This window comes from Prinia subflava, chromosome 3, assembly GCF_021018805.1.
Source record: "Prinia subflava isolate CZ2003 ecotype Zambia chromosome 3, Cam_Psub_1.2, whole genome shotgun sequence".
Classification (NCBI taxonomy): Eukaryota; Metazoa; Chordata; class Aves; order Passeriformes; family Cisticolidae; genus Prinia; species Prinia subflava.
In genome coordinates this window covers 102,183,274-102,208,691 of record NC_086249.1, presented here as the reverse complement: position 1 = coordinate 102,208,691, position 25,418 = coordinate 102,183,274, and the positions used below count along the sequence as shown (strand labels likewise).

The 25,418-nt window shown below is 45.2% G+C and overlaps 1 protein-coding gene across 5 annotated transcripts in view; it reads left to right on the top strand.

The window, feature by feature from the left end:
- Window positions 1-1,934: 1,934 nt before the first annotated feature.
- Window positions 1,935-25,418, top strand: part of AGPAT3 (1-acylglycerol-3-phosphate O-acyltransferase 3) — an 87,127-nt gene continuing 63,643 nt past the window's right edge. For 2 of the 5 annotated variants that reach the window (XM_063393094.1, XM_063393091.1), the window contains exon 1: window positions 1,935-2,138. The gene's annotated coding sequence lies outside the window, so the exon portion shown is untranslated. Of the gene's footprint in view, window positions 2,139-13,254; window positions 13,276-18,927; window positions 19,077-25,418 lie in introns of those variants that run through there. The other 3 variants (XM_063393093.1, XM_063393092.1, XM_063393096.1) reach the window with 3 other exon arrangements.

Genomic DNA, 25,418 nt, shown 5'->3' with positions numbered 1-25,418 from the left:
GCAGAATCTCTGCCTCCTGCTACCACTGGAAACCAGTCGAGAGTTCTGTGATGGCAGGAAAAGCACAGCAATAAAGGGATCTAATGGCACTTCAAGTAAACACAGAACACAAACATTCAGATATTCCTTGTGTGTACTTTTCTAAAGTAAGTTGAGTTATGATGTTCTGAATGCCATACATCACAGGCAAAAGAGGGAGAACATTTGTGCCCTAAACCACAGTTAAATCCACTTTTTTTTTTTTTTAATATAGGTCTACCATAGCTACTGAGGGTAACATTTGCTTTATTGCGAAGATGCAGAAGACACTATGACCCTCTCTTTCCATGTTCCTGCCTAATGTTAATCTCCTCAAAATCTATATTCTGGAATTACCTTTCAGAGGTAATGAACACTTGTGATCTTGAAGAAAAAACTTTAAGAGCTGCAAGCACTCACCATCTTGGAGATTACACTAATTATTTAGTGGCATCAATAAGGTGTTTGAAGGATAACTGGTATTTAAAAATGGAAACCATTTTTAAATGGTTTAATAGGAACTGATATTTAAAAGTGTTGTTCTGATCCTTTTCTCTTTTCTTTCTTTTCTTTTCTTTTCTTTTCTTTTCTTTTCTTTTCTTTTCTTTTCTTTTCTTTTCTTTTCTTTTCTTTTCTTTTCTTTTCTTTTCTTTTCTTTTCTTTTCTTTTCTTTTCTTTTCTTTTCTTTTCTTTTTTCTTTTCTTTTCTTTTCTTTTTCTTTTCTTTCTTTTTCTTTTTTCTTCCAAGCTTTGACACGTCCCATGCTGCACCCAAGGAAGCAGAAGGAGACCTCCCTATCTCATTATTGCCCGTAAAAACCTCTTCATGCTGAATTTCTCTGCCCAGGACAGACCCTGCATGCAATCCCGTCACACTCTGAGGAGAAGGAGTATGATTCCAAACAACACCATCACCTTTTAGAACTTTAAAAAACCGGACCGAACTTGTGCTGCCTTTGATGTGTTCCGACCCGCTCCTTCATGTTGATATGCAGGAACAAAAAGACGCCGTCGGTGTCAATTTGTGCCTATCAAAGGCCACTGGAACAGCGCAGGTGAGATCCTGCTCTTCTCAGGGAGCGCTGCCACCACGAGCGGTCCTTGCAGGGCGCGGATTCACCGCGCACGGAGCGCCTGCAGCCGAGCCCCCACACCTCCATCGCTTCTCCTCCATCCCGCCCCGGGACCGGGCCGTTCAGCAGCACTCTTATTTCCTGCCTTACCGAGAGTTTCCGTCATCGATCCCCCGCGCTCCATCTCCGCCTTTCTCCCGCACAGATCCCCCGTGCCCGGCAGCTTCGCCCACTCCAGCCGGGGCCGCCCGCTCCCTCCCAGCCCCGCGGGGCGGCTGCGGCGGGGCCCGCGGGCACCTCCCTCCCTCATCCCTGCATCCCCGCATCCCTGCATCCCCGCATCCCCGCATCCCTGTATCCCTGCATCCCCGCATCCCTGTATCCCCGCATCCCCGCATCCCCGCATCCCTGTATCCCCGCATCCCCGCATCCCTGCGTGCCGCGGGATGCGCTGCCGGGCGGGCGGGCGCACACGCCCCGCGCTCCCCGGGGGCAGCGGCGGGAGCCACAGCCATGTCTCCGGTGAGCAGCCACCCCGGGCGAGCCGTGGGGCTGCGGGGGAGCCGCGCTGCCGTCCCGGGGCCGGGCAATGTCCCCCGGGAGCGCGGGGCGATGGGCGCAGCGGGGGCGGCTTCTCCGCAGCGCGGAGCCCCGGCCGGGCGCTGCGGGGCGGGGCCGCGCAGGGCGGGAGGAGCGGCGGCGCCGGCCGCTGCCGCCCCCGCTATCTGACCCGACCTTCCCCCTCTCCTCCTCCTCCTCCTCCTCCTCGTCGTCCTCCGCCCCCCGGCTCTCCTGCCCCCAGCGGCCCGGGAGGAACTGAACCATCGCCGCACAGGAAGTAGCGGCTGCGGGGAGCGGCGGCAGCGACAGCCGGGGCTGCCGCACTCAATGAGCGGCGCTCCCGCCCCGCTCGCCCCTTCCCCGCCTCCCGAGGGCAGCGGCGCCGCGCCAGCCCGCCGCCGCCGGGGCTGCAGGCTGAAGCGGGCGCAGGCGGCTCCGGCTCTTCCCGAGGAACAGGAGGAGGAGGAGGAGGCGGCGGGGACTGCAGGTCGGTGCCGCTCCGCCGGCCGGGCGCGGGTAGCGGGATGCGGGGGGGAGGAGGGCGGCGGACCCGCGGCATCCCTCGCCCGGCGCTGCCGCACGCCGGGGCTCGGCCGGGAGCCCCTCCGGAAAGGCCCCAGCGCGCCGCCCCCGCTGCGGCGGCTCGGGAGGAGCCGCGCCGGGCCCAGCCCGGTCCGGTCCGGCGGTACCCGGGGCGGGGGGAAGGCGGCGGGGCCGGGAAGGGCACGGTGGTCCCGGCCGGAACGCGTCCTGCCCATCCCGGGTGAGATGGATGCCGTCCCGGGAGGCGGGAGGAGGGCGGCTGGGCTCCCCGCCGAGTGCGATGGACGGATGGATGGACGGATGGATGGATGGATGGACGGACGGACAAAACGTGGGGGAGCGGTTTAAAACAAAAAGAAAGAAAGAAAAGGAAAGCCCGTTCCGGGAGAGCCGGGCTGTGCCCGGGTGCACGGTTTGCCAGTGCAAAATGGAGAAGAGCAAACCCTATTGATCTGAGAGAGGCAACCAAATGGGATGCTGCTGTGCCTGGATTCTGCTCAGAGGATGCTGGTGGATATATTAGGGTGCTAGCCTAATGTGTAGGCATCTAAATAAATAAGCACGCTGAGTATCCCCTTAGAGCTTTTAATACACTGTATTCGGATGGATACAATGTATTCAGTTTTTGTGTTGAGATTTTACCTGTTTGATGCCACACTTGTATGTTCTCCCCCTCCAATATTTTTTCCTCTTGTAATCTTCACATTTCCTCATTGATTAGGCAGAGAGCCTGTGTGGTATGAGAAAGGAAAGTGTAAGAGTTTCCATGAATCTTGCTGCTCTTCAATGCAGTAATAATAATCTCATTAGCTCATCGTGTTACCTTTACTCGTTAATTTCAAGGCCAAAATAAACTTGGTGGCCTTTCCCCCTCTCGTGCTCTGAAGGAAACGGGCTGCAGTCCAAGCTGGCATGTTTGCTGTCAGTGAATTGCCGATGTGACAGGAGTGTTTGGAGCAGAGTGGTGAAGCTCTCCACTTGACTTGGCACTGTTTCTCCTGTGGTGACGCTTGAGACTGTGCTTGAACCCCACAGGTCATTTGGGTGAAGTTCATTGTAATCTCAAATAGGTATATGTGGGTTTTTTTTCAAGTTTGATTCTCCAAGCAGTGGAACTGGTGTTGTTTCCATTGATTTTCTTGCAAGGCTGCAGGTGTGTAGGAGATAATGAAGTTAAATGGGGTTGTGGTTGAGCATTGGGCTGGTACAGAGCTCCTTGTGCTGTGAACAGTTCTGACCCTTGGATTTTAAACGTGAATGTTCTGGTGTTTCCTGTAACTTTCACAGGAGCCTTCGCTTTTGGTTCCCTTCTGTGTACTCCAGTCTTCTTTCCCTTTCACATCTATAGATGACTAAGATTATGCTCATTACTTTTCAGTATGGTTTCAGCCTTTTCTAAGAGCAGTTTTATGTACTCTTAAGAGAAAGTCTCACTGTCTCTTTCTTGCCTAATTCCCACCTTCACCTCTGCACCCTTAGACACACACTTAATTGGAGAAAGCAGGACAGAGAACAGTTGGTCTCCAAATATAGCTGAAATTCAACAAGCACAGGAAAAACACCTGACCAGATTGTCCCCGCTGAGCATGATAAAAATGGCAGGACACTTAGCAAAACTTTGTAGTGCAGTTTAACAATGCACTGCAGATAGCTCTGCTGAGAGTGCTCAAGTTGTGCCTAGCAAGGGCTGAAATCAGAATGGGCTTCAGTTGAGGTAATGTTGGGCAGAAAAAAAGAATGTTATTTCCTCTTCCCCTTGTGGTTTCTTTTATCTCTAAAGAGGTGCATTAACAAACCAGACAAAATTCCACTTACAATTACAGGGAACTCTACTAGCACAAAGTATATGTTCTTTTCCCAGGCAGAGCTAAAGCCTTCTGCTCTGTGTTAATCTTCTTACAAAATGAAATTATTGCATAGTCTTGTGCTGGCTTCCTTTTTTTTTCCCTTTTCTGCCTCTGTTAGCAGAAAGATGCATTGTTTTCAAATCCTAAATGGTGTTTTGTTTACTTACAAAACTATTACAGAATAATGGGATTTGAGGCTTACATTTTGTGGGGAACCAGTGTGAATAAAGTATTGCTGTTAACTGTAATGACTTCACCTATTCTAAATTTATGATAGCCATAAATTTTGGGAGGCTACTTCTACAGTATATGCAAATTAAAAAAAAAAAAAAGGTCGCATTCAGTCTTGCTGCTTTGGCTTATGAGAACGTAATTCTTGATAAGAATGACCAGGGTACTGATGAAGAAACTTAATTATCATCTGCAGTGGCTAAAAACGTCCTGTTCTTTCACTGGGTTTTTTTAGTGTTCATACTTGGTTAGTGCATGTGTTTTTGCCCGGTTGTAGTGCCTGAACAAAGACCAGGTGTCTTGGCAATTGGCACCTGGAGTGCTGGGAGATAAAGAACAAAAGAAATGACAAAACCCAAAGAGAACCCAGGGTTTCATTGTTTCTCAGACTGTTCCATTACCTTTTGGTGCAGAGACATCAGTAGTAAGTGCTCTCTCCTTAGGGCCAGGGGGCTTTTGCTTGTGGGTAGCTCTTAACAAATAACTGATAATTTTTTTGGTTTTTTTTACCAAAACAAAAAGAAAGGGAATGGAGAGAGATTTGAAGGCATTATCCAAATTTCTTCTTTAGCCATGGCATTAACCAAGATAAAATAAGAAGAAGGAACACTAATCCCCAGGCCTCTGCTGCATGCTTGATGGAGATACTCTTAAATGTGTTGCATGAAAATCAGTTTGCCATCTGATGCAGGATGCTGGTAGGATTCCAGGCGTGAGTCAGCACCTAAGTTAGGGACTGATGATCACTAGGACACAGGCACCTGTGGGCAAAATCAAGTTCATCCAGGAAGTGTTTAATTTGCTGGTGTTCCAAACTTGGTTTATTAATTGCAGAGGTCCAAATTTCTAATGGTTAAAAAGGAAGTGAACCTTTGCTTATGTATTTCTTTTGATGCCTCCAAAGCCAGTGTATATTTATGATTTATCTGTAACATTTCCTTGTGCCTGTGAGCCTGGGTACATTTAGGAGTATGCAAGACATGACGGGGATGAGAAGTGGAACGCTCAGACGTGTTGCACACAAGTCACAGCAAAGATGAAAGGAATAATTGTCTTTTCTGTAAGGACCAATCTACAAGTGCTGCCTTTGGATCCAGGCCTTTGCAGCACTCTGCCTTCTGCTGTGCATGTGTTTGCACTGTCTGGATGGGACATTTGTCTTGGGAAGCAGGAGGCTTGGGTTCTTGTTCTTGTCCAAATGAGTGTTCAGTGGTATAAGAAAGGACTGGAAGCCTATGGGGTCTTTTTTTCAGGAAAACCCAAGTAAAACCCAAATAGTTTGAGGAGGACAGTGCATTGACTGCATTGCTGGGTGGCAATTATGATAAAGCTTTCCTGGCCTTTTCCCTGGAAGGTTTGGAAATAATGCACAGCTCAGGGTGCATGAGGGTCCTTCCCACTGGACTGATGGGCAGAGGAGACAATCAGAGGGACCTTTCTGTTTTGTGAGGGTGTCAGTCTTGTCTTGCACCTTGAACTTTCCAAAGTTGTTGAGCTCTATCAGACAAACCCGGGGAAAGCAGGACTTGCTAGTACATCTCCTTGCTGTTGGTAAAACAGTCCTGTTGCTCCTGTTGCTTTTTTGTCTCTATTTTAATTTAATTTAATATTGTATTGTTTTATATTGTATCATTTGATATTATCTTATAGTGTTTTATATTTTTTGTTATTTTTATTTTATTTTTTATTTTAATTTTTTTTCTTTTCCCCCCAGCCCTTTTGGCTATCCTGTGGCATGCAGCTTTAGGAGAGCAAGCATGTAATTTTGGGTTTGTGCCTCCCCTGGGAATTGGGGAACTTGGGACCTAGGCTCTGTGAGGCTTGCTACTGCAATGCTGCATTTTTGTGCACCCATAGGTGCCAGTTCCTCTGTATGGAGCCAGCATGAAATAAAGAGAACGAGCTTTTTTTTTCTGTTCCCATTTGGATGGGGAATGAAAGCTGGTGTGCTGACTAGTCTTAATACTGTCATTTATTGTGCAGTAGTATCAATAACGTGGTGTTTGCTTTCCGAACAAAAGATGTGGTTTGTGTCCCAAAGAATTTAAAGATCATTTGAAGCTTGGTGTAGTGGAAATGAGAGTTTCCTCTGCTCTGCCAAATCAGCTGTGCCCTGGGTTGCAACCTTGTTGCCTAATTGTGAGATTATTGCTGGAGTTTCAGACTGCTCAGACAAAAAACAAAAAAAAAAAAAAAAACCCCCCAAAAAACCAAAAAAACCACCACCCACCAAAACAAACAAACAAACCCCAAAAAAACCAAAAAAACCCTCAAAAAACAAAACAAAAAAAAAACCCACCAAAAAAACAAAAGGAAAAAAGGAAATACTTATCCCTGAATAGGTGTTGACTTCCCTGTATTTTATGAGAAAGAAAAAGGCATGTAGAGTCCTCATACATTTGGACTGAAATGGTAAAAGTTTTCCATACCAATGAGGTGGATCCAAGTGTATTGTGGAACGTTTAGAATCCAACAGCTCCTGTGTATTCAGGGAAAAAAAATACCCTATTTAAACTGCTACAGTGTTCTGCATCAATGCTAAGAGCTATTTAATAGCCAGGCGTGAGCAGTATGACATTGGACTCTGTGTGTAGCAGCTCTTCTCCATGCAGACTTTCTCATTTGCTGTAAATGAAATGAGATTTCAGTGACATTTTTAGTTCCTTTTTTCCTCCTCTTGTTGTTTTTGTGTGTTAGCATTGCTTAGATAATTATAGTGTGCTTGCTAGAAGCCTTGACAGCCTAAACTGAGCTCTTTGTAAAAAACATGGTGTTTCCCTTAATTAAGAGAGACTAGAAACAGCACCTGAATCTATTAATTAAATAGTCAAAGTTGATCTCTATTTAGGATATATTAACAAGCAAAACAAAATACGTTTCTGACTGAAATGTTGCCCAGAGTAAATGAGCTACAGTGAGGTGCTTTTTCTTTTTTTAATGTGAAGAAAAATAATCTATTGGTGCTGCAACTGTCACACATACACAGTCATGCAAAATTCATGTGAGATAGTCCCCAGTTCTATGGTACTGAGAACAATAGCCACTATTTCTTCTTGAAAGCTCTTCAGAGATGTTAAATAATCCTTGTGACAACCCTATGAAGTGAGTATTGTAGTAATTTTGTATGGATGGCAAAACAATTAAAGGGCATTGTCTCCAGCTGGAGTGAGACAGGGGGATCTGCAGCGTGCCCAGGGCTTGCCCTGCTGCTTGTGTGAGCAAGGGCTGGGGGAGCCTGGCCTGCTGCCTTTTCTCTTCTTCTGTCTCTGTGCTGATGAAAACTATCTGCAGGTCAGCATGAGGGTGTGCAGGTCAGGGTGGAGCCTGCATGGGAAAGGATGGATTTAGCTAATTCTGGATGATCCTGAGCCTGTCACTGGCATCACTTCTTGGAGGGGAGGTGTGTGGAGCTGCTGGATCTGGAGTGTCCCTCTGAATGTGAAAGCTGGCTTGCTCAGCCTGACTGCAGGACACAAGTTTCCTCATTCCTGGGATGAGATTCTGGCCAGACACTTCCCACTGGGGCCTTGCCAGCCTGGCCTTGCTTAGTTTGACTTGAGGATGGTCTCCTAATTTGCTTTGATCTGAGCAGATCCCACTGTTCCTCTGCTGCATGAACACATCTGCCAGCTGAGGGTCTGGACATCAGCTCCTCTGGGGTCAGCCCAGTGTCACAGCTCTGCTGCTGAGATACTCGAGTCTCCTCTCCTCCTGCACCAGCTCTGCCTGCTGCCCTTCCAGGAGTTATAAATGCCACAGCAGATGGCTTGGGGAGGCAGTGTCTGTAATTACTGCTGCGAGATTCGAGATTCGCTGAAGCTTGACTCTGCACAAAGAACGCTTTTCTCTCCCCCCCTGAAGATTCAAAGTTGTCGGTACTTCAAATGCAGATTTGGTCTTTTCAGGGGAACACGATGGAGGAAATGTGTGATTTATGTGCTGGTTCAAAAGCAGCCTGTCTTTCCTCTTGACATAATTCACGTCGTGCTTTAGTGTTAGCAGTTTTCAGTCTATAACATTTTGCTGGGTCAGCTTTCATGTTCCTGGTGGTGATATGGGCTGGATTGGTTATGGACCCAATTCTGATAACAGTGACATACTGCTAAATAACACAACCACAGCCAGGTTATTGGACAGAGGCAGGGAACCTTCCAGCAGGTTTCAGTGTGAGTGCTGTTCTCCTGTCTGAGCAGGGATGTGCAGCTCCAGCTTTGACACGTCTTTAATGCCTAATGCAGGAGCTCATCTCCCAGTTGCACCTGTGATTGATAGACCCAAGGTTATGCTGCACAGTCTTCTTTTCTATGGGCTCCTTGCTCCAAGTACCTTTCTGAAGTCTTGATCTCCTTACCAGTGTGTCTGGGCTGAATTTTCTCCTCTTGCATCTCTCTGATGCTGATGGCCCTTGGGTTATGAACCGTGTAGCTGGCCAGGTTTGAATTATGAGAGGGCTCAAGCCAAAGGGAAAGAAAGGTTTTCATTTCCTGAGGCCAGTGAAGAGGCTGTGACCCAAATCACCCCCTTGCAATGTGTTTTCCTTCTGGTGGTCACAGCAGAGGTGGCGCCTCTGGTTCCTCAGGCAGCTCCCTGTGGTTACTCTCTAATACAGAGGGTTGGAGCCCCTCTCTTCCTAGAGAGCACAGGAGTCTTCTCTCTACTCAAGGGATTTTTTTTTTACTTGCTTTACTTTTGTAAATTACGTTTGGCCAAAAGCATAAGCAGCAATGGGACTTTGGGGCAGATTGCAGATTGTTATTGGTCTCCATTTCCAGGGAAATATCATCACTGGGGTCATGGGATTGAGGTGGCTTTTGGGCTTTTGTGTTTTGAGGTTTTTTTATCTCGTCGTGTTTTGAGGTTTTTTATCTCGTCCTTTGCTTTCCTGGCCACCCCATGGCAAGGGGACAGGGCCGTGCCTTTTTGCAGTCTCTGCTCACAACAAACTCTTCTGAAACTTGTAAATGGTTTTCATGTTGAATTTGTCTGTGGTATTGCTCTTACTTGTGGAAAGGACAACTATTTGAAAACAGATGTACAGCATATTTAGCTAGCACTGTAGCAGGGAAGTTGTTTGTATAATCTTTTAGGAATTGAGATGGCTTAATCTGAAATGGGATGTACTTTGAGTAATTCAGTTTGCTTTTATTGTCTCAAGTTGGGTTGTTTCTCTCACTGGAAGCTGAACTGGCTGGCCTAACACTCCAGCTGCATTTTCCCCCAGCGTCTTCTGTGCTGCTACAAGACCTATTCCTGCCAAACACTGCTGATTCCTTTCAAGCTTTCCTGCCCAAATATTCATTAGAAAACACTCAGTGAGCCCTCTCCCCCTGCCTGCTCTGAAAATACTGAGTTTGCATTCATGCTTAACAGCAGTGGTGCCTTAAGCTGAGCTTAGAAGGCAGCAGCAGAGAAGAGCCTTGGCTGCACATCACTGGGATGGCAGCAGCAGCAGGGTCCCAGTGTGCTTGCCCTGCTCCTCTGCTCTGCCCTGGCCATCAGCTGCTGTCTGCTGGCCAGGGATGTGTGGTGAGATGTGGTGGCCTTGGCTCTGACCTGCTACAGACCTGCTCCTTTGCTGCCTGGGTCCTGCTCAGCCCCCAGAAAAGGCATTCGGCCTTTGAAAACTTTGGTTAAAAATGGCATTGCTTCAGCTTGTTTGTTGCAGCTGGAGCTGTGGCTGTGCATTCAGGACCATAACTTATGGAAAAGGATTTTGGAGCATAGAGTCTAAGAATGAAGACGTGTTCATTAAAAATGTGTGTTTATGGTGGTAGATGTGTACTGCTGCTGGCAAGTTCTCCTAGGTGCAGCTCTGACTACACGAAAGCCCTCTTCATGATACTTCTTTTTTTTATTATTTAAACTTTGAAGCTTTTGCCAACAACTTTCCAATAAGGAGAAGTTTAATTTTTGTCTTGTACTCCAGGCTTTTTCTGGTGTATTCCAGTGCACTGCTGGAGTGATGTGTTGGCTTTTCAGAAACAATATCATGCTGGAGAACAAAAGCTGACCCAAGTGGTGGTGATGAGTTCTGAGGCACTCACATCATCATCTCAGTTCTACTTCACAGTAAAAACCAGGTAGACACTGTTCATCTTTGAAATAACAGGACCTGCTGTATGCAACCCACTATGAGCCTGAATTCATTCAGGCAATGAGCATCTACCTTTCTCTGCAGTAAAAGAAAGTGGTATAATCCTTTCTTACCTTGCTTTTTTTTTCTTGCACTGTTTGTATTTCATTAATTTTTAATGTCCTAAACCTTAAACATTTTCTAACACTTTCTGTTTCTGCAGTGATCTCAGTGTTGGTAGATCTGGTCTGGAGGTCAAACATTTGGTTTTCCTTCAGGGCACTGAAGGGTGCAAAGGCAGTACTTTACATCCATCCACACTAACTCTTCCAACACCAATTCCAAACCTGTGCTGGTGGCTCCCAGAGGAAGCTGTGAAGGTTATCTGTGGGTAACTTGGCTTGCTGGGCCTGGGAGAGGAGGAGGAGGATGTGTTTTTGTACAGGGAACCAGCAGAGGCTTCACTGCACTTGGCGTTGCATTTGGAACTAGCACTGGTTGCTCTTCACACCACTGCTGCTGTGAAGGAAGGCACATCCTCTGAGAACATGATTGGGTTGATAATGGCAGTGAAGGCTTCCTTCTCAGTGAAAGAACATCTGAAAAAATGTGGTTTCACATTTGTTTAACAGGCATTTCCTCCGTTGATTTATTTTAATAAAATTTTGCCTAGATTGCTTTTTTAATTGAATATTTAAGCAAGCTGAAAGCAGGCATTTTACTGCCTCTCTTTAATTTGTGCTGATACATGGTTTAGCATAATTATTTTTTAATGCCCTTTTTTAAAATGTAGTGCCCTCATCCTCCTGACCCTCTTCATTCAAGAAGAAGTGGATTTAATTTGGAGAGAAATGTCTGTTGTATCACTGCCCTGTGGCAGGGAGGTATGTGGGAGGGGTGGGCTTGGTAAAAAAAAAAAAAAGGCTGGCTTTTTAAGTGATGGGTTCAGGCCAAAAAGCATTAAGGATGGTCTGAGGCATTCTGTAGCACTTGTAAGCTGCCTTTCTGAACCTCATGAATTTAGTTCTAAATATGAACCTTGCAGCATTGCACAGATGCCTTGGTTTTACTGAGTGACCTAAAATAACCAACTTAGAGTTTTTCTTCTTTTTTCCACCCCCCCCATTCGTCTCACAGGCCTGTCCTTTTTTGTTGGTCAGCATTAGCTGTCCTGGATCCCTAAAGAGGAAACAGAGCCATGCTCCCCTCTTTTTAGGTTTTTGCTTGATCCAGTGTGTGGAGTGGTGGAGTTCTCCAGGGCAGGGGGATTTTGTCAGTGAGCAGATAAAACTGGCTGCCTCCTGTCTAGCTGGCTCCTTGCTCTTCCCCAGTGCATAGGAATGGGAAAACCACCACTGGAAAAAGAAGGTTGGCACCATCATTTATAGTGGGATTGCAGTTTAGTCTGGAATAGAGGAGTCTGCTGGTACTCTTGAGCCCTCCCTTTGACTAAGATTAATCACAACAGCCTCAGTTTTTGGTGATACCATTGCCTGCATACATTTGTGCCTCTGTGTTTACTCTGGAGGCTTTTCTTAAATGCTGTTCATTAACACAGCAAGGCTGGCAAAACTTCTAAAGGGGAAAAAAGCTCTAGGCTTTCTTGTGTTCCTACCAAATACCTGCTTTGATAATATCCAAAAATGTAGTGCTTCCACTTAGCAGTCTGAAACTTGGATGTGGGTTAGTCTTAGGTGATTGCAAAAAACCCCAAGAACCCTAACTCCTTCCTTTCTCTCTGACTCCAAAATAAAAAAATCCCAAACAAGCACCCTAGATGAGGGTGCACACACCCCTGCAAAATGGTTCTCCTTGGCATGAGCTGGACTATGGCATGCAGCTGAAGGCACCTTCTCCTGTGGACCAAGCTGTAAGAAAAACTGAGTGGAAAAAAAATCACAGATGCCTAGAAAATATTAATAAAGGGCAGGTTTAAGGAATCAAGATGGTTCTATTAGAGAACACCTGAAAGCCTGTTGCAGGAACAGAAAGGAGTGAACTGCTGTGTGTGCCTGCTGTAGAGAGGACCAGTTAGGGATTTAAGATGCAGAATGAAGAGCTGCAAAACTTTGGAAAAAGCTTTCTGTTGCCAACAGGAGTTGTAAAATCGATGTTGCTGGAAGAAACTCAAAAAGAAAAGATCCTGGCAGATGCTGGAGAAGAGTTGGGGTTTGGTGTTTCTGCACTGGGGACTGGAGTGCCTGGTCCTTGGTGGGAAATGAGAACTTATGAGGTGTGGCAAGGGGCAGGTGAGATCCAAAAAATGTAAGTTCTGGTCTTCCCTGCTCATGCCTGATGTTTCTCCAAAAAAAAAAAAAAACCAAGCTAGGAGGAGGTGAGGGACAAGAAATTAGTAGTCATGGTGAAGAGAAGTAAAAGGTGATGGAGAAGGTTTGCTGTCAAAGGTTGGGGACAGCTGGGTTGGGTGACTTATGGAAATCTGCTTTAGCTGCACACTCTGCAATTTTATACTGGGAGAGACTCATGTTCCAGCCCCGCTCCACTGTTGGAGCCTCACGTGCTGGGAATTCCAGCACAGGGCAACACTGACGTATCTCAGTGTCAGATCAAATGACCCTGGGAAGGATGTTGATATTTTTGCTTCTCTGTCAAGTGGTCCTTTTAGATAGAGGCTGCTTTTTATCTTCCTCTTTGAGAATGTGAAGCAATCCGTGTGCAATCCGTGTGTGTTCCATGGAGAAGGTGGAGCAAAGCCTTGAAGGTGATGGATGACCTTGGAGATCAGCCTCAGAACAGGTGCTTGAACCCAGCTACCAGAAAGACCACGGTGCCTTCATTTTGCCCTTTTTTTTAAGCCTTAGGGCTCTCAGTGAGTTTCCGTGGCACAATGAATTCCTGATGGCCAGCCAAAGGAGAGTGGTAACTACCAGGAATGCACGGAGGGCACTGAACAAAAGCTGAAAGGCCGGGTAAGTGCCCACAGAATTTAAATGCAGGTGCTGGTTCTCTCTTCAGTCCTGCTTGCCTTTTTGGTATTGCAGCCATTGCACAGAGCTGGTGGGTGCTGAAGCAGCTCTGCAGAACCACAAGCACTGAATTAAAATCTGAGTCAAGTCCTGGCTCCCTGTACCAGCGAACGCTTCGCTAGCGAGCAACCGAGACGAAGGACCAGCAAATTTATGGGCTGTGATGGTCTGTCACTCTATGAGCAGAAAAGAAATACCATCCAGCTTCCTGAATTGCTTTCTTTGGTGCGTGGTGAGCCTAAAATTATTTGGCAGGACATATGGTCTTAGTGTGTTGGTAAAACACGGGCGATCCGGGATGGTCTGCGCCAGGAAGCGCCGGTGGAGCATCTTGTTCTTGGAGTTCTCTTCCCAGCAGTGACCCTGGCAGTGCTGAGCTCTCAGCAGCTGTCTCTTTAAAAAGCATCAAAAATGGGTGTATCTCTAGTGGAAATGAGGCACAACTTGCCTCCTGACCACAAGGAAATTGTCTTCCTGTGGCTGGCTGTGGGGCCTGTGCCTACACAGGGCAGACAGAACTAAGATAAACTGAGCCTCAATTTAATAACTCAGTAGCTGTTGGGGGAATCTGTAATTTGCTGGTTTTCAAAATACCAGATGCTTTTCTGAGAGGGGAGCCCTGCTGTGTTTCTGCCTTAATTCCAGGACAACATTAGGATGGGGTTCTCTCCACTGGAAGCATTTTGGATGTTATTGTGAGGTAAATGGACCCTCTTGGAAAACTGTGTTTTGCAGGTAATGCAGTGTTTGGAGTTCACAAATCTGGCAGAATTACACATGTGAGAGGGGGTATGAGCAGCAGAAAGCCAGTTATCTGCACTCCACAGTACATATTTGCTCTGCATAGCCAGTGAGTCCTCATTAGCTGTGTGCTTCTAAACCTGCAAATAGTTGTTAGACAAATTAAAATCCCCACTGCACTGATACAGGTCCTCTCTGCAGGGGTGTCTGCCTGGCAGCAATGGTGTTTAAAAAGTTCCAGCAGCATTGAGAAGATACAACCTGATTGCAAAGTGGGGATTCTTTTTTCCTGCACTGAACTTTTTTTTGCTTGAAATTTTAACTTGCATGTCTTCTCTAGAAGAGGGTGGATCTTCTCAGACAGGTGAAATTGTGCATCTCCAACTTATCTTGGTATAATTTTCTCTTGTTCACCTCCTCCTCCTTCTCTTCCTTGTTTCATCCCACTTATTGTGGGCTTTGTCAGGGCCCTTTTTTAGGCATTTAGAATCAGTTGCCAAATTGCAGTAACAAGCAGGTAAGTTCAACGCTGCACAGTGTGATGGATGCAGTAATTGTACTAGCAGTGCTTCATCTTTGTGGGCTTCATTTTTGTGCTTCCAGTATACTCAGATCAGGGTTTGGTTTTTTTTTCCCCTCTACCTCTAACCATTTTTTGGTATGAGTTGTGTGTGGGGTAAAGGGGGATGAGCATGAAGGGAGTGCAAATAGCCTTTATTCCTGCTTTTTCTTGGGTTTAACATTTATGTTGCCGTGGGGTAGGGGCTGCTGTTCTCTGCCAAGTCCATCTGTAGGTGACCATCAAACCCTGAATGTAGCAGGTCCACATTTGGGCAGCTATTGCCCTTTTTTCAGCTGGGAACTATGCCAACAGCCCCAGGGGGTGGTCTGGGTTGGAAGAGAGGAGTGTCAGGGAGATGCTGTGGGGTCTGTGCAGCATCATTGTTCAGCCTGTTGCTTTTTGGGACTCCTGTTGCCTGCCCTGTTCTAAATTCCTGTGGCACATCTCTCCTGGCCTTGCTTACTGCTCCTTGGGATCTGTCACATCTTGAAAGTGCTGTTTTCTTTATTTTCTCCACTAGGAACTCGTGGAGTTGTTTCTGCTGCTTTTTCCCCCCCGTGTCCCACTGAGGCACTTTGTGCTGCTTTGTAAGAGGCCAGGAGGCTCAGACTACTCTCTGGAGGGCTCTTACAGCCATTTAAGAGCTGCTGCCCATTTTTGAGGATGCATTATCTCTTCTGGTTTTGGGAGTCCTAGTTTTCTGCCTCGGGTCTGGACACAGTCCTAATTTATGTAGAAATCCTCTGTTGAAACTTGTTCAGTTGTTAACTTCTCACAGTCAGCTTTGCAGTTCTTGTGATGGAAGTGAGAGTTTCTGCGTGTGGAGGGGGCTGTGCTAACTCACTAAAGATTTTTGGTTATGTTGGCCAGTTCCTGACTGCAGCCTTTTTAGTTCTTTCATGAGAAGTTATTTTGGGAGGAAGAATGTAATCGGGTCAAAAATCAAATTTCAGTCAGGGCTGATTCGTTTCGTATGGGCATGTTTTGGTTGCTGGGCATTGCTCACAATAGAAGTTAGGAGAACTGGAGTGCTCGAACTGTTTTTTACTAGGTCTTTCCCATTGGCAATGATTGGCTTTCCTGACATGGTTTTTTCATTTCAGACCTCAGAACGCTAATTTCTGTTTTGTATTAAATGTACTTTTGACTAGCAGAAATGTGTTGGGGAAAGTAATAAAGCCCAGAGGGGAACAAAATCGTTTCCTCTTGGAACTGTGTGTTTTTTCTGTCGATCAGACACGAATATATTTTGACATATTTTGTTTTGACCTGTTTCACTGCTAGTGTGAGCTTGAAATTTGAAGTTCTTGCCACTGAGCAGAGTAAACTTATAAAGCACTCAAGTGAATTAAGGCAGAGTGTTTGGAATCTAAAAATGTCACCTTTGTTCACCATGTCATGGTGGTTCCCATTAGGAATCATCGTGGCCTTGGGGAACAGGATGGCTCTGTGAAGTTAGAAAACACTTTCCAAAAATTTTAAGTGTGCATATTAAGGTAGTTAATGTCTGTGTCTGATATCTAAAATCTGGGAGGGTTTGAGTTCATCATGTGTGCTTTTTCATACTGGAGCTTGATTTTTTTTTTTTTTTTAAGAGAGTGAGAAACTGCCATGATCTCACAAATTAATAGAGAGAAATAGTGTTATAAATCCTTTGATGTGTTGTGAAAACCTAGACCTTTCCTATTGCTACCTTATATCTTCCTTCTGTGCAGCTCAGGTTTTTTATTATGTGCTCTTTCTCTCATGGTCACTATTCTCAGAAGTTTCTTCAGACGGAGTCATACCATGCAAAGTATTAAAAATATTTACATTGAGACAGCAGCACTGAAATCATGTGTCAGTCCACCAAATGAGCTGTCTGGAAGGGGACAGGATGGAGGGACCAGGCTGGTTCTAAATGATTCTCTCTGCTGTAATTAAATGTTGTAGACCTTGTCTAGCTGAACATCTGATGTCCCTTTAGGTAGTTTGGGATGTTTCTCCTGGCCTGGAGCCACCACTCTCAAAGGGCACTGGTTTCCCAGTGGACCAATGTGGCATCTGCCAGTCCTCCGTGGATGTTGTGGCTGTGTCTTGGAAACATGTAAAAATGTCTCTTGGCACTGTGTTTAGAAACCCAGATCTCTTCCATAAGTGTTGGTTAGAAGTTGAAGGAGCAGCTTTTCTCTGCCTGTTAACCTGGAAGCCTTTCCCTCAAACCTCAGCCATCTCTTCATCTCCCTGCCTCCCTGTCTGGGTGTCCAAAGCCAAAAGCCTTAACTGCCAAGATGCAAATACACACATAGGTCAGTGCATGAATGCAGTTTGAGATTATTTGACTCTCTTGAAGGTGTAATTTCATGGCTATAAGACTCTGAAATCACTCTGAAATTAAGGTCTCTGAGCAATCTATAATAAGGGAACATTGCAAAAGGCATAGGAGTAGGAATACTCTGCCTTGAAAAATAGATGCTTATGGAGCTGCAAGTGCTGTAAACTTTAATATTTTCATTATTTTTGTGATCAAGTTTTTTATTACGCATTAAGCAGTTTATGGGCAGCTGAGCAATGTAGTGTCTGCTTGCTTGCTGTCTCCCCTGTTTCTGGCCCCCAGTGTTAACCCCATTTCAGTGAAATACAATTCCTCTGCTATGATCAAGGCAGAAGGAATAAGGTAGTGAGTGGTATGGTGAGATTTTTTTTTCCCCTCTACTTTCCCGTTGTCTTTTAACACAGTACTTCCAAAATAAACACTGTATGATAGCTTTGTGATAGCTCTGATGGTCTAAAGAAACAAAATAGAACAACTCCAGTGATTAGCAGCTTTGGAAAAATATTTGTCCTCTGAAGAGAGAAGTCATTCTCTAGGAAAAACTACTTGCACCTCTGTGCTTTCCAATCCTCTGTTATCCAGAGGATAACACTCTGATAAATGTGTAAGTTCTTTTGATTTCAAGATTCCCATGTGTCCTGAAGGAAGTTGCTTTTTCAGTTTTAATTTTATCGTCATTCCTAAGGAGAGATTTGGACTTACAAAAGGGGCTGCTGTTGCAAACTGCCTTAGAACAAAAAAATATGACAACCATCCTGAGCTGTGGAAATAAAGAGGAGTGTGGATAGCAGGAGAAAGTCCAGTCTCTGAAAAGCAGCCACATCAATAGTGCAAACTGGGGTAAGGTTCAAGGAGGCTCTGAATGTTGTTGCTCTTGTTGTCTGAATACCTCTCAGATAATAAGGTGATGCAGGTCACTTGGTCACTAAGACTGTTTTTTTTATGACTCCTTTTATATATGTCTTATAGATTCAGTTGTTCTTTTGAGTAAATATTTCCTATTTTTGAATATCCTTCTGGGAGGCAAGGCGTAGAATGGAAGGGAAGAAATTGCTGGGGGTAGGGGGAATTTACATATATATTCCTTTTCTCTTAGTTTTTTTTTTCTCTGTCCAAGAGAAAGACAGGAGCACAGTTGGTTGTTTTTAAGAATCAAGCAATAAGCAGAGCTTTAAACCTAGAAATTAATAACTGGAAACCTTTCCTGCAGATCAGTAACTCGTGCCTGTGTCTCTAGTGACCAGCACTGAAAATGATGCTTCATCCAGGTTACTGCACTGCTGAAGGTAAACATTCTTTCCTTTGAAGAGCATCAAATGCTCCTTGCAGTAGTGGTTAATGTGCCTGATTTCAAAAGGCATTCTGCTTGTTTTTACCTATTTTTCTTTGTCTAAAATTCAGCCACTACTTTGAATATGGGTCAAAATATGTTGTTTGCCAGTATGTACATTGAAAAGCAAAGAGTTTCACAGCAGCGTGTTATAGAATTGTAATGGATAAGTAATACTGCAGTTTGTGCTTGCTAAATATTTCAGATTATGTTTGAGGGCTGTAATGAAATGCTGCCCTGTGGTGTGACAAACCACTGGCAGCAGGGCTGGTAAAGCTGGCAGGGGTGGATTTAGCTTGGGAAGGAGGTGACAGCAGAGCTGTGGTCAGAGCTGGGCAGCGGGGCAGGACACGGGGTTGAAAAGCCAATTCTGGCTCCTGGCAAAATGCACTCGTGAGGGATCATAACCCTTCCTTGTGACCGTGAAAAAAACCGTCAGAGGTCCAGAGGGCAGCTGGGTGTTTGCTTTACCTGTGCACTTTACCCTGGCTGGGTGCCTTTTCCAAGGGGTATTTATATTTTAAGCAGCAGGAGATTGCGGCCAGGCCCGTGAAGGACGTGAGGGGAGGCTTGCACGTGTGGGCCAGGACAGACTGGCTGCTCCTCCCTGAGCCTGGGCCACCTCAGCAGTGCCTCCCTAAGCTTTTGTGCAGCTGGACACATCTGGAGGGAGCAGGGCGTGCAAACACTCAGGTGTGTGACCAGGGATACCGTGGGGCACTTCTCTGGTGAATCCTTGGATTAAGGAGAGGGCATGAACGTGGAGCTGGCTGTCCCTTCGTGGCACTGAAGCTGAGGTGAGCTCTGGTGAGCTGTGTGAGCAGGAGGTGTTGGTGCAGCCAGGGAAGCTGCTCTGTGGCTGTGCCTGAATTCCCTGTGTGGTTCCTCTCTCCTGGAGCAGCTCTCCCTGCACTGGGGTAAGCCAGGAGAGCTCCCTGGGGATCTTTGCCCTTTGATGCTGCTGTAGTGTAGAAAGAACAGGGCAATCTTGTTCCTCAGTGTGCTAGAAGTGCTTTGGGATTTGATATTTCAGGGTGAAGGTGGGAACTCATTAGAGAAAATAAGTAATCACAGAATCATAGAATGTCAAGGGGTTGGAAGGGACCTTAAGGATGATCTTGTTCCAAACCTTCCTGCCATAGGCAGGGACACCTGCCACTAGACCAAGCCCCATCCAACCTGGTTTTGAACACTTCCAGGACATCCAGAACCTTCCTGGGCAACCTGTTCCAGTGTCTGACCACCCTCACAGTAATGATTTTGTGCCTAATATCTAAGCTAAGTTTCTCCTCTTTCACTTTGTACTGCTTACTCCTTGTCCTGTCACTACAATTCCCCTACATGTCACCTCTGGAGTGTGTATGAGGTCTTAATCTATTTAGCTCTGAATGTGCTGTACTTTGATGCTCTGTCAGCATGGAATTCTATTTTCTATGTGCCAGTAAATATTTTAACCTTTAGTTACTAATACTGTTTTATGGATTCCATATTCCTGAGGCAACAATTAATTTTTCAATTTCTCATCCACTTAGGAAAAGTTGTCTTTACTCATGCATTTCTGTTCCCTCTGAGGATAATAACGAGGCATCTTTTGCTTCCCTTATGGAAATAAATGAATGTGATGGATGTAGAGAGACATCTCACTTCTTTTTAATGTCTTTGTGGAGGAATTGGCTCTACTGTTCCATTTTAGCCTCTTGTGGCACCTGGAAAATAAGAAATCAGGGAAAGCCTAACCCTATACTCAGGCTGACAAGGAGGTGTGAAAACAGACTACTGACATGGGGATGCAATTCCCATGTCTTTTTGGTGGAGTTTGAAGGCAGTCAGCCTTACTGCAGGGCTCAGATCTGTCAAATTTAAATGACAAGGAGAAATCTCAGTTTTCTGGGATTTGACTGTTCATTTATCTTTTTTTTTTCCATTGCCTTTCTTTGTGTTTAGAAATTTTATACAGAGGAAGGAAAAAAAAAACCAAAACAAAACACCACCAACTTGCTTATTTGGGCAGTGTTAGTTTCCTATGGTCAAATGTTTCTTTTATTTTTTCCCTTCGATTTAAAAATTTTAAAAACCATGCTGTGAAATGAATCTGGAAAGCAGTAGGTAGATTAAAAAGGAATACACTTTAACACAAATAAATGGAGCTCCCAGGAGCAGAGAGACTGGAAGCACAGGGAGGGAGGCACACGCAAGAAGGAATAAATCTCTTTGACTGTGCTGCTGAATGCTCAGAAGTCTTTCTGCATGTGGTGTGAGTAAATTGCCAGCTGTCTTTAGTGCTCAGGAATAATTATTCCCTTCTCTTTGAGTCATTCTGGAGTCATTCAAGTCTATCTGTACATGAGCAGGGCTTTTTCTGTTTCCTCTGATAGCTCCAGAGTGAACAGTGCTTGGCACCACCCCGTGCAGTGTGAGGCTCACTGAGCTGATCCAGAGCTGTAAAGACACTCTGTAGGATTGATGGGAGGGAAAACATGGGTTTGAATATATCTGCTTATTGCAGGGGGTTTTGTCTTTTGCGATTTTTTTTCTTGTGTGTGTGTTTTGTTTTTCTCAGGTAGAAGTTGTGTGGATGAAACATACAGGTGGAAGCAAAAGAGGGTGTAGTAAATCTGCCTGGTTTTACTTCCCTAAGACTTTTAGCAGTCTTATTTTCCTTAAGTTAGTTTTTGTCTATGGCCTTCTGTGTGCATATGATGCTGTGTGCATTTTTCTGCCTAAGATAGGGCTCAGCTGCAGTAAGCTTTTATGCAGTGTTTATCCCCTTGGAAGTTCCTGTTTGTGTGTTTTTCTGGAATTGATTTTTCAGAGCAAAGATAGGAGTAAACTTGGATCTGGTGAGGGAATTGATCCCTCTGTCCAGCATCCCTTGGAAGTTGCCTGGCAGAGGTGAGAGAAGCCTGCTGTGCTGCCCTAAAGAAATTTCCTTGCAGTGTTCAGAGAGGCTGATTGGTTTCATTGACAGAGCTGTAAACGAGACAACCCAGCCTGCTTTAAAGCCTCTGTGCCTAATGAATCAGGATGTTTTGATCTGTCCTCTACACTTTTCCACCTGAGCTACTCTTGACTATAAAGCCCTGAACTTACACCATTATGTGGCAAACCCTTTGAATTTGGTTGCTGTTACTTGATCCTGTAGCTGTTGCTTAAAGAAGGCAGCAGAAAGAGCCTGGCTGGGCAGTCCCTTGCTTTTGTGTCCCTGTTCCTGGTGTCCCCTTTCCTTCTGCATAGATCACAACGCCTGCACACATCTGATCCCCCACAGAGCTGGTGTCCAGGTAAAGTTTCGCTGCTCTCCCTTGTCATGGAGCTCAAAACAAATAAATGAACAACAGCTGTATTGATCAGGGCAGCGTGGAAAGGGATAAAGTGAGTTTGAAAGAGCATCTGCTCCCATATTTTGCTTGGAGTAGGGGATCACTAAGGATTTGTGACCTGGGAGAGTCAGGGTGAATGTGTGGCATTTTTCTGGCTTATTGTCATGTGGCATTGTGAGCTGAGTGCTCAGCTCAACATTGGTTAGAGTGTTGCACAGCCAGCTGGACCCAAGCTCCCTGTCTCTGGTACAGGAAATGTGCTTGGAAAAATCATCCTTGAAATACTCAGTAATCTCACAGAAAAAGAAAATAAAGTTATCTTTTCCCTCATGGCCCCTGCTTGCCCTGCTCCAGCCCCAGAATTGTTTCCTGCACAGAATTGTTTTCTCTTATTCCATTTATTTTCTCCCACGCAACTTCTATGAAAATAAATCCACTTACTGCATACATACTTTTACTTTATCTTTTTAGGCTGCTTTTACTCATTCTTCTTCATTATCAGTATGGTTTCTTTGTTTCCCTCTGTATCTTTTTCTGTACTTTCTCTTATTTTCTTTTCCTTCCCCTTTTTCATTCCCTGATCTCTTTGCAGAGCCATCCCTTGGCTTCTCAAATCATAAGCCAAAATTAGAGGGATAAACCCCTGTCTCATAATCTACAGGTGCAAACTGTAATTCCCCTCTAAGGAAAGCTTCCAAACTTGATTTAAATTTTTTTTAGTTACAAAGACTATCCTGGCCCTCAGGAGATTGTTCCAGGGGATGCTGGTCTTTGCTGAAGTATGTAGCTTGTGACCTCTTTGTTTTTTAGTTTCATTCAGCATCTTTGTTCACTCATATTGCTTCTCCTGCCTCTCTGATGGAGTTTTCTTTATCTGCTCTTCTTCCCCTCGCTCAAGAACTGTCCTAAAATCTGATGTGCATGTTTTCCTCTTCACCATTTCTTCAGGACTTAATTTTTATACCTTTTGGGTGGAGTTACTAACTAGTTTGAAAGCCATTGAGTGATTACTAGAAGTATGGTTTTGCTGTTCAGGCTGACTTTGGAGGAAGCAATCCCTGAGTCTCACCAGGCCCAGGAATTTGCTGTGTATGAGAAATTTTAGAATTAAAAAAAAAAATCTGCTGCTTTGCTTTTCCAGGTTCCTGCCAAGGCTTTTGTGGGGGAAAGTAGACCTTTTTGGAGAAAAACTCGTGAGAAAAACAACAGGATGCCTTCTCAGGACTCTGTATTTTCACAATCCTGATAGATGGGCAGAGTGTCATAGTTTTATTTGTATTACAGCAGTAACGCCCTATTTGCTTTAAGCCTTGTGTTTTGCAGGACTGGAAGTAAGTCCTTGAGGCTGTTGGTTTTTCAATTCATGAGGAGAACAAGTGTTTTCTTACCACCCTTCAGTTTGACAGTCAGACCAAGCCTTTTCTGTGGAAAACCAGCGCCTTCCTTGGAAAGGTCAAATATGTGTTCAAATAACAGCGTGCAAGAACAGAAAACCCTTTCAGAGCAGGTGTCCAGAGCTGCAATAGAAGTTATCTGCTTGTCTCTTATTATACCTGTCACCAGAGAAATCTGGTGAATGAGGCTCCAGTTGCCAGCAGGAGAAATAAGTTACAGTGAACAATAAGAGGCCCATGGGGAGTGCCCAAGGCATCGTCTTTCACACAGACTGAAAGCTCTTTTCTTCTGTGCAGGAAAGGAACAAATAAGGAAAACCTTAGTCTGCTACTGACTGGACACATGTGAGGCATTAGGAAAAATTAAAAGGTCGGGTTACTTGCAGTTCTCTGAAGTCAAAACCTTATCTCTGTACTGACAGAATTGAAAGAGGGTTTTTTTTTTTTTGCTTCCAAGAAAAAGGAGAGGACCAGTCAGTCTGGCACAGGAATATAAACCCACTCCTGTTCCTCAAAGTATAAAAATTGCTTGGTGGAACAGATTGAATTGTGTGAAGAGCCCTTGGAGCACGTGTACATTTGCAGTTGTAATTTTTTGTTATGTTCTTCATAGAATCATCGATAGCATCGTGGAATGGGATGGGTTGGAAGGGGACCTTGAAGATGATCTCATTCCAACACCCCTTCCATGGGCAAGGACACCTTCCACTAGACCAGGATGCTCAGGCCCCCATCCAGCCTGGCCTTGAACACTTCCAGGGATGGTTTTTGCCTTTGGAAAAAGGCAATGGAGGAAATGGAACTGCAGATTCTGCATCCCTTACCTGCAGAGGCTCTCCTGGAGATGTTTTTGCCTATGGAAGTGAGCATGTGTAGGGTATAGAGACCCTACCTGGTGCTTTGTACTCTATTCTGAGGATTTTTAAGGGTTTTATAAAACGATTTTATAGAAAAGACTTGAAGTTCATTTTGCATTTAATCTTATGAAAGGTTAGTGAGTGAAGTTAACAGTACACAGACTCAAGGTGCTGCAAAAACTATGCTCAGACTTGTACAGGTTTCATGAAATACAGAGGTGGGAATGTGACAAGCTCATCACTTTTGGGTGCACACAACTGCAGTCCTCTCAAGGGTAGTATCATGGATATGTGATTTCCCTTGATGTTTGTTATGTGTTACATTTTCTGCCTTGCTGTTACTTGCATGTGCAGTACCAAGAGCCTCGGGTTTTGCTGTGCCAGCATTTTGGAGTTGGAATGCCTCTGAATTTCCTAAGGGAAATGCTTGTTCCTTTCATGCTGGAGGATGTGCTTGGCTGGGGATGAGGATTTTGGCCAAGAACACTGCACCAAAATGTTCCCCACATGATGGGCTGCTCCTGCATCCAATTCAGCAGCTGTTTCCCTGTATTGCTGTTTTCTGCAGTGCTGTCCTCTGCCAGTTCTCCCTTTTCTCCCTAAGGAGAATGCACACTGGAGAGCTGATTCATCAGCCCAGTGAAGAGCTGTGCTCAAATTAGTCCTTTCCCCAGGCTTCAGAGTATTGTCCAGACATGAACAGGAGTGGATGGCACCAGGTATGAGTGTACAGCTCTGCTAAGGATTAATCCTGCATATTTCTGAGGGTCCTGCTATCCCATTTGGAAGCAGAACTGTTTCTGTCTCCTTTTTGCAGGCAGTTGCCAGATCTGCTTAATCTGTTCCCTACACTGACATTTTTTATTCCTTTCATCCCTGTCCCTCCAGTTTGGCTGTTCCCTGTTGTCCAACCCCTGTAAGAGGAGTGAACTGCCTCATAAAGATATATATTCCTTTTGTTCTGCAGCTGCTTCTTCTCTATTGGGGAGCCAACAGTGAGGATTTACATCTAGGTGGTGATAATGTGAGTGCATGAGAGATCTGCTTTCTCTCAGATTTCAGTGGCTCAGTGCTTATGGCTGGAGAACAGGCCAGCAGGTATTACATACAGAGCAGGAGCAGAGAAAACAAAGGAACAGAACAAGAAATTACTGAAAAATGATTTCAGTCTCTAATATATTCATAAAGATTTGGGATTTCCTGCGTACACTTGAGTTAAAATGTTGAGTTAAAATGTACTCTGTCAGAGTGAGCCTGGATGTAAGGAAACCTTCCCTCTGTCCTTTGTTATCTCCTTTCTGCAGGTGCTGGGTACTCATCCAGAGTAGTGAAGACAGGGAGGGTCAGGGTAGGGGACATCTCTTCAGAGCATGTCTGAAGCAGAGCCCTTGTGTGGGAGCTGGTGATGCCTCGTGGCAAGCTGTAGAAGGGAAATGTTTGCAAAGCAGTGGTTCAGTGAAGCTCTTGGTGGTTTGGGGAGTCATCCTAGGACAGTGGTGTCACTTCTGCAGTGCTCTGGCTGCTCTGGGGCACAAGAAGACAATTCTGTAAAAAAACCCAAAAAAAAA